The 13658-nt window shown below is 35.0% G+C and overlaps 1 protein-coding gene across 1 annotated transcript in view; it reads left to right on the forward strand.

Annotated features, from left to right (window-relative positions):
* Nucleotides 1-13658, forward strand: part of LOC306950849 (transcription initiation factor TFIID subunit 4-like) — a gene marked incomplete at both ends in the record, with an annotated part of 131499 nt that overhangs the window by 74911 nt on the left and 42930 nt on the right. The window lies entirely within an intron of this gene.

Below are 13658 nucleotides of genomic sequence, written 5' to 3' on the forward strand. Positions count from 1 at the left end.
AACAAAAAATGGGGGATTAGACTGAATCTGGTCTATTAATTGAGAGAGAGAACGTTCACATTACAAGGAAAATAATAACAGATTGAGAATATTTTTCTGACATACTATAATTCTGACTATTTCTTTTTGAATATTATTTTTAGTTGTAGCTTTTTTCTTGATCTTTAAAAAACAAAAACCGAAACACTTGGAGAAACTTCTAGGATGTTTGTTCCTCCCCCTGAAACTAATTTGATCTTTGATATGCAGTTGCTTTTACTCTTCTACTTGTTAGTTTAAAAGTAAATGATGAGGTGGAATAAGTGTCCTGTTAGCCCTACTGATGTATAGTTTTACATCAGTAAAGAAAAGAGCTATTTTTAGGACTGTGTTTAAATTCTGGAAAAGTTAGGTGTCTGTTTTCTCCAGGAGACCTTATTCTTGATGCAGCCCAGCACTTTGTGCCTCTAGTTGACAGCTATCAGCTCTGGATACGTATGAGAGGTCCCCAGCATGGGAGGTATATGTAGGATATCTGTCTAATTAGGACAGGTAACAATAAAAAAGTTATTGAATATATGTTATTACTACAGTTTATGCTGCTGTTTAATTCTTTCATTAGATCACTTTCAGCTTCCTATTTTGAGGAAGTCTTAAGTTTTCAGCAGTCAACAGAATCATTTTCTCTTTTAATAATGGTCTGTTATTAGCAGTTGCTAATTTTTCCTTCTTGAGCACAGCGTTCAGGAGGTCTATTGGTTACTATTGTGAATAAGAAAACAAAAATGTGGCATAATTTTTTCCCTCTTGGAATATGAGATGTCACTAGGCTATCCTTCAAATGTTTGCATCTTATAGCCATTTATCCTTTTTAATAATCTGAGGTGATACAGAGCTGCATGGAAGACTTCTAAAGAGCGTGAAGCGACACTTGTCAACTCTATAAACTACTCTCATTTAGTCTCGGGTAAAATCTTATTTTAGGATGGAGATGTCTGGCTTGTACTAGAGATTGTACTCCTCAGAGATGGGTAATTTGAGGTCATGAGAAACTCTCTGGCAGGGTTGTCTGAGAACAGACATTAATCCCAGTTTTGTCAAGGTTTAATCTCTGTGCAGAGATAAAATATACTTTGCTGTTGAGTTAAACCTTTGTGTATGTTGTGTGCACACAACGGATCAGTAGGAGATGGTGGGGTTTCAGTAGTATGTGATTGTGCTCTGCCCATTCTTTTTAATGTTTTGGGTATAGACAAATTACAATATCTTGTGAACAGTAGTATTATCTAAAATGTATGTTTCTTAAATTTATCATCCATTAATTTATTACTCCAGAATGATTACACTTTATGATGTGTTTTGTGATCTGCCCAGCTGTAAATAAATAAATGTATGTCTCACAAATATTCTCTGGTAATTATAACTGAGGCATTAAAAATAAAAAATACATTAATAAAATAAAAATATATATATATCCTTATCTATCCATCTGTCTGTATGGAGAGATTGTCTCTTGTTAGCATTGAAGTTTGAAACACAAAACCTCTAAATGTGGTGTTCCAGTGGAGAAGGAAATATCTGGCTTAGCAAGCTAGATGTCATTTGGAAACGTGGAGTTGTTGTGATAGATCATGTGCTAAATGGTAGAATAACCTGACTTTTTTGTCTAAAGGATTATTATTTTTATCCTGCCTGCATTTTAGTGAATTTCCATCACTTTTAAAGTGTGTTCCTAACGTTTAAATTATTGGAAATTGAATTCTTCTTTGCCACTTTGCTACAACACTGGAATAATAAATCTATTGACATCAGTGACATATTGAAAACAAACGGAATTTGCCTCTCTGATATAAAATATAATCTCATATCAAAGCATCCCCTGTGAACAACTGTGATTTGTTGTTGCTGGCTACATTCGAAACTTTTACTTAGAAGCAAAATATTTTTGTAATTACCTATGTATAAAAGAATCTGTCTATATAGTCTCTTTGATAAATCAGCTCAAAAATGTATTGTTTTTGAATTCTGGTATTGCATATTTTACATAAATTTCGAAATCCTTTGATTTTTTTTTTTTAATTTTTTTTTTTTTTTTTTTTTTTAGGATGCAGAGAGGATTGTAAACCTTTTTAATACACCAAATCTTTTTTCCAATAATTTCACATTTAATTACCAATGCCTTTGATAATAAATTGTTTCAGAGTTTGTGATGTATTTTATAGAGCAGAGTCCTTTGGTGGGTTGCTTACTGAAACAATAAGCATTTGTGACAGGTTGTTTGCTGAATACTTCCTCTGTGCATATGGCAGATCATAGTTCAGTTGTTAGCAGATTATCCATTGTGCCTTGATGTTAAAAGAGGATACCTCTCAGCCTATGTTTAAAGCTGTTCTGCACTGTCTTAAGAATGGTTATGTTGAATGGGATCTAAGAGAAGTTTGGGGAAGTTCACGGTTGCTAAAGGAAAAAAGAGCACAGCAAACATTGTAGTGATTTCAGCTTTCCGTTCAGGATCCTTTATAACGAGTACTGTAAATTGTACTGATTTTAAAACTGCTGTGAAACAAGAGGCAGTTAATCAGTTCTATGCTAGAGCAACATTAAATATTGTTCAAGTTTATATCCAAAAGAGAACTTTTTAAAGGCACGTAGAACCATTATTACTTAAGTGCCAGTATTCTAATCCTGTTTTTTTAAAACTACTGTAGTCAGAAGACAGATTTTTTTTTTTTAGATGTTTTATGCATTTTTAGTATTTTAAACGTAAACTTTAGGTTGTAAATTGAAATTTTACCCAATTAAAAGAATAAATACTTGTTTTCAAGATTGTTAGGAAGATGAAAGTATAATAAAGGGATAGTCTGTAGTTTCCCTTGCCTATTATAATGTGCTGAGGAATAAAGAACAAAGAATCTCATGGAATTCTTCTGTGATTAATTCTATTCTACTGTTGATGATGTGCATTTTAGACTTGTAATGTGTTGCAAGATCATTAAGATCTAAATCAAAGATTCAATTTGAAATAAATGGAAAATAAATTAAATCTGCATGTGTTATTTTGGAAATGGGGAGAGTATTTTTGAGAAAAGCAGAAGAAAGAGAGAAAGACTGAAAAACATTTTACTTGAAAAGGTGAATACAAGGGACTATGCTTTAAATCATCTCATTTTCTTTCTAATGCAAATCTGATGCCTTGGTTATTCATTTTTATTATTTATTTATCTTTATATAAAACTTAGTAATTTTTGCATGTTGGGAATGTAGCCATTTTAAAATGTACATAATAGTACAACTATTGCACTCAATTTCATCTACTAATATATCAGTTTTCAAGAAAAAATAACTTTGAATAAAATGAATTAATTAAAGGACTCTTAAAGCACTGAGTTTAATGTAACTGCAGTTCTTTAAAGCAGAAAAACAAGAAAGAAAACAAATAGTGCCCCCTAAGCAGATGCTTATTCATGTAGGATAGCTGTGCTTTGATTTTGGAGAGGTGAAGTGACTTGCAGTTGGAAACCTTTATTGTGTCGTTATTTATGTCTGCAATAAATGAGGTATAAGCATAAAACATGAAAAGGAAAATTAGGCATTATGCTAGATGTCTTACTTTTTGTATTTTATTTACATGAAATATATGTTTTTTTTTAATGATGTGTTGCTATGCCTTTTGTTGACCATATCTGTACTCCAGGTCTGTCTGCTTGTTTCCATTGGCTTGTCATGTTCACTAATTAGGGAACTGCTGCATGATTCACCTTGTTAATTAGAGGGACTTGCACACAAAGGGCCTTCGGGCAGTGCGAAAGAAGAGCCTAGCACTAGTGCCCTGAGAAAGCTACAGCCTGTGAAGTAATTCTTCTCATCTACCTTCTATTTTTTATTTGAAATGAATAAATCATTGAGATTTTCCTTGTGGAGTGAGAATGCAAGAATTCACATCTTTGTAAGATGTAAATTATATGTGATCAATAGAAGGAGATGACTACTGTATTGTACTTACAAGATTCCCTAATTTACTACTTGTCAGTGTATGAAAAATTGCTTGAAATATTTTGTCCCCACACTAGTATTTTCTTCCCTTGATCTGCAGGAGAAATGAGCAGTAGCAGTTTTGCTGTACTTAAATCTAAAATAGGAAAGATGTAGATTATTTAAATTTTGAGCTTGTTTTGCATCCCCAATGGAACTTCCATTTTGGCAGTGAAGCCCCAGTACTACCCCTACAACTTTTCAGGGGTAGAAGAAGGTGGGTGTCTGGCTACTTTTGTTCCTCACTCTGTACTGCCTCAAATCCCACTTCTGAAAAGAGTAGCATGCTTCCTATATTGTGTATTCTTTAGTTGAGTATAGTTTCAGAATAAATTAAAGTTGTTTTCATCTTGTCACTTAGACTTGATCGAACTGCAATCCAGACTGCAAAAAATGTTGTGTTAAAAGTGCACGACTAATCACTGCACTACCCATTTTCCATCTGTTTATGACACTATAGAAATTAACTGCAATCACATTCTTTCTAACTGTTTGATTAGAATCACTTATTACAGCCAAATGATTTTAGTAGACTGCTGCATTTTCCACATTTCCTCAAATGAAACTGGCAGTTTCAAGAGAAGGCTTTGCCATAGGAGTGGTATTGGAATACTGGTATCAAAATCCGGGCTACTTCATATATATATATATATATATATATATATATATATATATATATATATATATATATATATATATATATATATATATATATATATATATGTGTGTGTGTGTGTGTGTGTGATTTATTTTTTTAATTTAAATAATCTAGTTACTAAAGCCTCTTACCACAATTTCTGGTTGTCTTTTTACTAGTATGAAATTTGGTATAATGGAACTTAAAGAACTTCTTTACAGTGAGGTGACGGAGCACTGGGACAGGCTGCCCAGGGGGGTTGTGGAGTCTCCTTCTCTGGAGATGTTCAAGTCTCGCCTGGACGCCTACCTGTGCGACCTGGTGTAGGGAACCTGCTTTGGCAGGAGGGTTGGACTCAATCTCTAGAGGTCCCTTCCAACCCCTACAATTCTGTGATTCTGTGATCTTCCTGTGTACCTCATCCTTCAGTTTGCTCCATTGGCATACTGACTAAACTGTGCTTTCTCCATGGAAAAATGGAACTCTAATGGAAGTCTACTTACAGTAGGGAGTTCAGCCTCTAGGAGTTAATGTGTGCACTCCAGCTTCAAGTGTGGGGAGTTGTTAGAAAGCTTGGTTGAGAGGTTCATTTGAGCCTTGTATCTTCCCACACATTATTTTAAAAAGATGAAGCATTTTTCCTCACATCTCTTAGGTGAGTTAGCTCCCGTTATCCCAGTATACCCAGCACTGTCAGATCTCCTTAACCAAAACCACAGCTCAACAAGTTTGCTGTCAAAGCTATCAAGCTTTTTCAATGTGTGGTGTTCCTACCATTCCTTCTGTCTTCCCAGCCTGCATGAATATCTTTATTTTCCTTTGAAAAATAGTTTGTGAATATTTGTAGTTGTCTTGCTGGGTTGCTCTAAAACCTTAGGGAAATTCTTTCAGAACTTTTTCTGAATCTTACTAGAGTTAAGTTGTAGGTATCCGAAAAAGTTGCCATCTCTAATGATGCTGTTTTGTGTTATTTGTGCCTTAGAAACAGTTTCTTCAATTTCTCTGGGTTTGCACCAGCAAAGCTGAGAACAACAATTATGGGACTTAACAAAAGGCTTAAAATAAGAGCTAAATATTGCAGAGCCTGGAACTGGTGCTAACAGAGATAAGTTGTTTGAGGAGTAGTTTAACCAAACCAGACAAAATGTGCTGAAGCTTCAAGAAAAGTTTTTTAAGAGTAAAAAAATGTAATGAGTAGCATTAGTGAAAAGGCACAAAACATTGCTGTAGAACACTTCTAGAGGAATCTGAAGGAATCTTTCAAAAAGATGTACACAGTCTGGTACTGCAGATATGAATATGGCTTAAGAAATGGTTAGAGAGTTGTAGAAATAAACGGTTTTAAATTAAATTTTAATAGCACATTTTATATGGAAAATTGAAAAGTCAAATGACTGAGAATATACAACATTAAGTTCATAGACATCTGTAAAGACTGTTAGACCATCTCTGTTGATCAGAGACTAATGGGATGAGAATTTCTTCAAAGTATTTAGGAGGAAAAAGTAATATTGGGAACGAAGTACCCTAAAATCTTAAGACTTTGCTCAGAATTGTATGTGGCTTCTTCACACTTTTCATGTTTTATAAACTATGAGAAAGGTGTTAAGAAGACTTTCAAGAAAATTAGACCATACAGGTATGAATGTGTATGAAACAGTTCAGACAGCATGTAATGAGGAGATAAAATTGTTGTTTTACTGATAGTTTTTTTTAAAAAATTGTGGGTGATGTATGTGACCGAAGAATATTACAGTTAAGGCTTGTCTTCAGGGGAAAATGAGAAAGAAAGGCAGGATGCACCTGACATTTTCCATATCAGAAGTTTAATGCATTTTCACAAAAGTAATGGGGCCAAATGTTAATGGAAATTTTGAGTGAACTTCTAAAACAAAATCAAATTAGAAATAATAAACAGCATAGGTCTATTGTATGAAAGACATCTGGTCGAAAGTACCCTAGTTAAGGCTCCAGAACTATATTCACATGCTCATTATTCAGAGGGACATTCATTTTGAGGTCTGAAGTGTTCCCAGTCTAGTGTTTATCCAGGGTGATTTTTTCAACACTGCAATAATTTTTGACTCTTGGTGTGTTTGAAAGAAAGGAAAAGCATGCACACGCACCCTTTCAGTACACTGGAGCCTTCATGCCTTCATCTTCAAACAGATGTGCAGCCATCGCAAGTGACCACTGCAGTTTTTACTGTGTGGTGGGAGAACAGCTGTGGAGAAGTAGCATCCAGCTTTGCACTGAAGAAAACAAGATATAGTTTTGTAGAGCTATGAGTATGATGTGTTCAGTGAATGCTTTGGTGTTGCACATATAAACCTTCTGTGCACTGTGTTATTGCAGCGCTACTTCTTCACTTGAGCTACTACTGGTTTCTTACTAGGCAGTGTGCTATTGCTGAAGGAGTTTTGTTGACCTTTAGAGACTTGGGTAACGCAAGGAGAGCAGGGAGCCAAGCGTGAGCATTCTGTAGACATTAGCTGTTTTTCAAGGCTCTCTCTGAAGTTAACTGATTTTCTAGTCCTCCTTGATCATTGTCTTGGACTTCGTTGGGGTTACTACCAGCATTTTTAATGAGTTTCATTTTTTTAATTGCGCCTTCTGTTGTGGACATCTTAGGACATGTGTAATGGTTCCACGTTTCAGGCTCTTCTGAGCAAAAAAGATGTTTTTCCAGGGGGTGTAATCACTGTCTGAGACTGATAGATATATGTTGCAGAACCATCAATTAAGGCAGGCTTTTCGCAGCATATGACCCTGTTATCAAGAATTAAATCATTCACTGCAAACAGAATTAGGAAGGATCTCTATTGATGCCTATTGGCTAGAAATCAGTTCTTAAGTCATTGTTTATATGATCTTCCTTTCATTAAGCATTTCCGCCATTCAGTGCTTTCCATTGCTGATTCCCCGTTCAGTGTTCATTGTTGGCTGTCTTCATTCTCGATTGTGTTTTACAGTCTGTCAGTATTTATAGTTTCTATCAGTCCCTTCTGTGCCCACTTTTCTTATTTTCAGACTATTTCTGAACTATAAAGGGGATTGTACGTAGCCGAAGTCTGATTCTTTATGAGCTGAGTTGGTTCTGTAACTTCTGTAACTTCTGCTTCTATTTCCATACAAAATCATATATTGATAGTATCCATTTGTACTTGACAATCTCCTCAAGCTCTTCCTTTATCTTCAGTCTTCTCTGTCACCAGGTTATTTTTCTTCTAGGTCAAAAAGCACCCCAGATTTCTATATTGAAGAAGAGAAACACTCAACCTTTCTTTCTCTGATATAATGCCACTCTCTCCTCTTCCCTTTTTTTTAAAAAATGTATTTATGTGTAGATTTGAATCGTTAGATTTCCAGTCATTCTCTTAATTTCTGATGATATTGAAGTAAGTTTCTCATGCAGCAGTCCTTAATGACTATAGCTCAGCTCCATGTTTGGTGTACATCTCTGCTAAAGCAAAGGTAATTTATTTGCATAATTTTTGCCCTCAATTTGGAGCACATTTTGCTTTCACATCAGGATGCTTCTAACTCATGGTTTTGAACTCCTGTCTTTCTGATTAGTAGTCCAGTATCTCATTTGCTTTTTGGCATTCCCTTCCCTGTAGATTCAAGCAAAGGAGACTTACTGGAATGTTTGCACAGTTGACGTTAACAGACTTATTTCTCCTGGGATACTCACTTTTGTATTCACTGAAGTAAGGGACTTATCTGTGTCCAATACAGAACAGCAACAGCTAGGCCATTTTTTCTTCTGTACTGAAGTTGCTTGACCGGAGAGCTTGTTTGTACCAAGTAGCCATTTGCTTTTCTATTACCTTTCCAAACATAGCTAATTCCTTGAACAAATCTATACAATGATGTATTCCTCTAGCCATAACATTCTGAATTTGCTTTTATTTTAATTGATGTCATAGAAAAGTGGATTGTTACGGTACTAATTACAGTAATGGTTGGAAACTTCAGTTCTTTAAGAAATCTTGACAAAGAATCCATGCTCATTTCTGAAACAGGCGGTTTCTTCCACTCACATGGGCTGCTGCCCGTGCTGGTGAAAATAAAAATCTAAGAAGAAAAAACTTGCTGAACATATACCAACACCATTTGTTAATTTATTGTTGTCTCAATGACTGTTCCCACAATGGCTTGTAGTGCAGAAGCAGCTTAAAATAAATGCTTGGTTTCTGTTGCGAAATTATTTACCAAACGTCATGGATGTGCCCTTGATGTGCTTTGGAAGTTATTAAATCTAGGTTTTGAAGATTGAATGTTGATTCTTCGGATAGGCGTATGGCTGTCTTGTGGCGTATGGCTCGTGGTGCTGCTTTTTTGAAATGTAACCAGTAACAGCCTATGAAAAACAAACCAGCATTTTTGAATCTGTTAGCTTTTCTTTAGTAACATAGTAGTGCAGTGTTCTTTTTGTTGGTGTTATGCAAAGAAGAAAATTTCATTTTGTGAAATAATGTTGATATTCTTGTGCTGTACTTCTTGTCAAAGGTATCTCTGTAAGTTAAAGCTGTCACAAAGGAAGTGGTGTGCTAAAAATAAATTTGGAGCAGATCAGGAGCAAAGAATAAAATTTCATTTGTAAGCAGTTTTCTTTTATAACATATTGGAATATTCATCTCTGTTTTAAATAAATATTTTGACTTTCAAAAAAATTAATTGTTGATTAGTTCCAAATGAAGCATTGGTTCTTTTCCAGAGGGCAGAAATTTTAATATTGATAAATATATCCATATTAATTGTGGATGAAGGCAAGTTAAAGAATGATACTGAACTGTGATATGAAAATGACAGTAAAAGTGAATGCAGCAATGAAGCAGCTGCATCGTGTGTTGGTTGATGTAATGAGTTGGATTCATTTCTACTAAAGAATGTTAGTTAATAGGAAAGTTATTTATTTTATCAGGATGTACAGTTGTAAACAGATGCTTTGTTTGTTTAAATATCCAGAAATTATTACCTGCCTGAGTTAAGCGGTAAACTATATTGTAATAACAGTCTGCTTTTTAAGTTTAAAAATATAATTGATCGTGTAAAGCTTAAGCAGCTTTAGTTTCATGGTTGCTTTCAAGAATACTTTAAAATCACAAAAACACTGAAGATGGCTACATTTAATTCACCTTATTCTGCGGACTGAAAAAGCGGGGGGTGATACTTGTTGCACTGTCAGTTCCACTACATGCAGAATGCAGTCCTAGAGTATACTGGGGAAAAGGGCTGTTGCTGGTCTGGGTTGTGCATTTGGCGTAGGGTGGTACAAGAGACACATCTTAAAATAATCTGTTGATGCCAAAGCAGAATATGAGTTCTTTGTGAATTGTACAGCTCTCAGAAAATATCAGTTATTCCTGAACTCCTTGCAAGATACCCACAATAATAACTATATGCAGTTTTCTCTCTGTTAAAAACAGCCTGTATCTTTTCTTGCGTTCTCTGAGAGACTCCTGTTGAGTCAGACGTATTGTGTGCTTGTCTCTGAAAAGTGCTGTTCCCTCCTTTGGAGCAGAAGTCAGAACACTACCTTTTTTCACTCTCCTCTAACTGTGAAGACTGCAGTTGGTGATAGTATTTTTGATGAAGAGTCAGATGATGAGAAGGAAGGAAGCTGGTAGAGCTAATCTGTTGTGGAGTATGGAAAAATATGTAACTTGTATGTATGAAGGATGGAATGGGGGGGGGGAATGAAGAGGCACAAATAGTGGAGGCTAGCATGCTTCAATATGTTAAATATCACTTAGAAATTTTGTTGAATATCTTACTCATAAGTGTTCATAAACTGCAAAGATGTTTCATTGCAAGCATGTTGATTGTGAGTGTGTAAAGATGTTCATTTAAGCCAACTGCAGTGCACTAGTTGCTTCAAGATTAATACCTCTGTTGGTAATCAGTATGAGGATCATAATTCTTTCATTTATTTTTAACTGTAGTCTTATGATTATCTGCATTCAGGTAAGATTTTCTTAAAAGCAAAACACAAACACATCAGTGTTTGTTGATGACTGTTGTTTAAGACTTACAATAATTTGTGAAAAAATGAAAAATACAGTATCAAGTATTTCACAATTTCAGCCCCTCTTTTTTTATGAAACTTCAGGATACTGTGATCTTATGATAATATATATATGCCTTTGATGAATTTGATACATTTTGAACAATATTCATTTAGGTTTACGTAAGAAGGTTTTTATTTTCTGTTGGAGTATACCAAGTTATGTACTGTAAAGCCGGCATTAGCAACTGTATTCTGTATTTACCTGGAGTTTTTGCACCTGACAAGATATTCCTTATTTGTATTAAGGTAATGTCTACCAGCCCCAGTGGCAGTAGATGATAAGTAAAGCATGTAGTACAGAAGAATCTGTGTCTGGAGAGCTTATAGTCTGACTATCTGGGTGAAGTGAGGTGAGAAGCACAGAGAAGTGAGGGGAAAGGTCTTGCCAGTACTCACACCAAGTGTCAGTGAAACAGAGCCTGGCTCCTTTGGCTCTGTCTGCTGAGCCAGGTTTCCTGTCATCTGTTGAATTACAGTTAGCTGAAAATCTTGTACATTTGTTTGGACAAGTGCAAAGCCAATGCATTTGTCAAAAAATTAGTATTTGATATCAGAAACTATCTTCAGCTCTTCTCACTGAATAAAAAAACATGACAACCTGAGAAATAAATGAGTGTAAACCCTCCTGCATACTCACAAATCTATTTAATATTTGCTTGGTGAAATAGCACCAGAAACTTTGCAGTTTTTGAAGTGAGAGGAGGATTTGTCCCACTATGTGAAGTTTAAAGAAACATCATGTTTTATGTCACATGCAAAAAGTAAAAAAAAATAAATACTGAATTACAGGTAGTGGAACAATCCTTCACAATTGTTACGTGCATACGTTACATGTTGACACAATCACTGTGTATTGCATTGCAGGTTGTACAATGGGCAAAGCATTAGCTTACTGTGGTTTGAAAATGGTGACTTCGGACAAGAAGCTCATATAACAATAACCTTTGTATTGTACCAGTTATCTAGCAGGCTGTATTTCTGGTTCATGCCTCCCAGGAAACTGAAATTTCTCTGCTGCAAAATTTCTTATTCTGTGAAGCCATCCACTTTGCAGCTTCGTCTGAGATCACTTGAAGCCAGTTGGCCCTAGCTTAAATATTCATCAGACTTCTGATAATTGTGATAACCCTTATAGGCTGGCAAGCATGGCAAATTAGCAAAAAGATGATAGATCTTTTTTTATATGCAGTTTTATCTTCAACCTTTCCTGGATATATGTTATACTATAGTAATAATTTCTTCTCTAAGGTATTTGCCAGTATCTGGATTTGCACATCTATTTACAGTTGCCTTGAAGCCTCATAATTACAATACAGCTGAAATGTCCATTTTCTTTCCCTGACTACAAATAGGGATCAATCGAATTTTAAATGACTGCTTACGGGCTAGCTCCCGATCATGACCTTTGTAAATGATTAGAGCTCACCACTGTTGCTATCTACCTTGAAAGGGTAAGCGGGCAGGTCTGTCTAACTGGCATTTAATCTGGAAGAGAGCCAAAGATATTTGAGCTAAAAACCTAATATGAGTTGGCAAAGGAAAGTATGCATAGACCTTTGCAGTATTATTTAGATATTTTTCCATGTTTCTTTTTTGTATTTAAAGAATTCTCTTATCCTGTAGATTAATTAGGTGTTTATATAATTTTGTATTGAAGTTCTGATAGTAATTGAAGATATGAAAATGGGTTTCCAAACTCCGAATGTACTAAACTTGCTTTTTCTGAAGAACATCAGAATGTTGCTTTGGTAAATGAATAAAGCTGAAAAATGCAGTAAGAGAGATTTATGAAGCTGACCTGCTTTTTCTAGGCAGTAGTGAATGGAGGAAAAATACCATACGCTGTTCTTTTTCTATTTAAACCTCCCTTCCTTTTAACATCAGCCAGGAAATTTAAGTCTCACTTGTATATGCAGCTCACATTTACCTAAAGTCAGACACTTCTATCTAGACCTATCCGTTCAGTTTGATTTTAATGAAGAAATGTGCCTGTATTGTACAATGTCTTCATTACCACTACTGGATTTCTTGAGGTAGCCTTCTATGCATTTTGGTTGAGGGAGGAATGACATCAGTGGGATCTGCAATCAAATACTTCCTCTGAATTTGTTCAAGGAATTGCATTATTACTAAGAATTATGACTGCTTTTATCTAATTAAAATCACATGCTGCTTACCTCATTAGATATTTTTGTGCAAGATGGATTATCAGAATCCTTAATAAAGTGATGTTGTTCATGGAACTGTGTCCCTTATCATTAATTCGCTAAAGGAACTATACAGTTAAAATGAGTATGTAGTCTTACCTCTTCATCATGTGGTAGCTGAAGTATTTTCTCTTTCTGTAGCATACAATGCTGTTACATAATAAAACTGGCAGACTGTTGTCTTAGCCTCAAAGTAGCTAAATATGTTGTTACCTAAATCCCAGTCCCATAAAGCAGTTGCAGATTCAGTTTGTGTGGTTTTTATTTCAGTAATACTTTCTTCTAATGTTCATATAGAGGTAATCTATTTAGCTTTTTTTTTGAACACGAGTATCAAGCCTAGTCATAATATTCAAAGTAAATCTCAGATGGAAGAAAATGTATTTTTTGAGAATTTTAATCAATATTTACATTCGCCATATTGATATTAAACTGGAGTTGTAAACCTGATATATAGGACTTACTAGGTGGGACAGTTTTCAAGGCTGAGAGTGAGTTTTCAAAAACAGTTGGAGTATGTGAAGCAGAAATTCTGCGGAAAGTCAAGAGAATTTCTCTGTTTCATTATTACTGCTACAGTGCTGCATTCTTGAGCTGCTAAAATGGTTTTTCTGGGAATAGCTTAAAACTGTTAGTAATTGTTCATATATGATTTTCACCTTTTGCTCACAAGTCTGGAGAGTGCTCGTTTTGTTATGACAGCAGAATAAAATCTAATCTTTTCTTTCTA

This window comes from Tetrao urogallus (assembly GCF_951394365.1).
Source record: "Tetrao urogallus genome assembly, chromosome: 12".
NCBI lineage: Eukaryota > Metazoa > Chordata > Aves > Galliformes > Phasianidae > Tetrao > Tetrao urogallus.